The sequence below is a fragment of the Arachis ipaensis genome, chromosome B02 (assembly GCF_000816755.2).
Source record: "Arachis ipaensis cultivar K30076 chromosome B02, Araip1.1, whole genome shotgun sequence".
Taxonomy (NCBI): Eukaryota; Viridiplantae; Streptophyta; class Magnoliopsida; order Fabales; family Fabaceae; genus Arachis; species Arachis ipaensis.
Window position 1 is genome coordinate 1,067,690 of NC_029786.2, and position 1,081 is coordinate 1,068,770.

The window sequence follows — 1,081 nt, forward strand, 5'->3', positions numbered from 1 at the left end:
GGAGACTCAAACCCGCTACCTCTTAATTGAGTATGGAGAGACTATACCATTTGAGCTATAACTCATTGACATAAATTTATTTAAATTATACCATAAAAAATATTTTATTTCATACAAAATAATTAAAAAAATAACTTAAAAGAGGTTAGAAATACTATAAAAGTTTGTAATAATGTAATGGCTGAGGTAAATACATGATAAATCAAACCTAGTGGATTCGATTTATGTCCGTTGCTTATAAATTTTAGTACATTACAAATTTTTATAGTATTTGATAACATTTTATTACTTAATTATTATTTATTATGTATGATCAATTTTTTATTTATTTTGTCCAAAAATAATTAAAATAAAATGGCTACTAAATCGCCAATAGTTAGGCTCCATTTACATATGTTGCCAAATATTTAGTAAATTTGATCAACATATTTCGATTTATAATTGTAGGTCTTTATACATATAAATCAAATTAGGTTATTTCGATTTACCATAAAAAATTCAACTTTTCATAAATTTGACCCATCTAATTCGATTTATTCCATACTTGTATAAATCAAAATAGCCTATTTTAATTTACTCCAAATACAATGTTACCTACTAAATTTATTCTGTCTAATTCGATTTACTGCTAAAAATTGTAATTCAAATTAGTCTAATTCAATTTACATCAATTTAAATTTTGGTGATTCAAATAATTTTTTACTGTATTTGATTTACTGAGGTATTTTGTCCTAAAATTTCATTAAAAAAAATTATACTTTTATTTTGTTGGGTTGTCTTAATCTTTAAAATCTTTAAATTTTTATTTTTAAAATTTACAAAATTTTAAAAATATTCATAATATTTAATTGTTATAATTTTGTATGCTAACGTGTCAATGGCACATCAATGTAAGATTATCATATGTTGTCTCACTTAAGAGTACAATTGAGACCTATTAAAACATTAGAGATAAAACTAAGAATTTAATTTTGATGCGTTGTCATTATAAAATAATTATTTTTTTATTAATCGCATGAATAGTTATCCAAAAGAACAAACAGTTGTAATTACATGATTATATAAAATACTTTATATTATT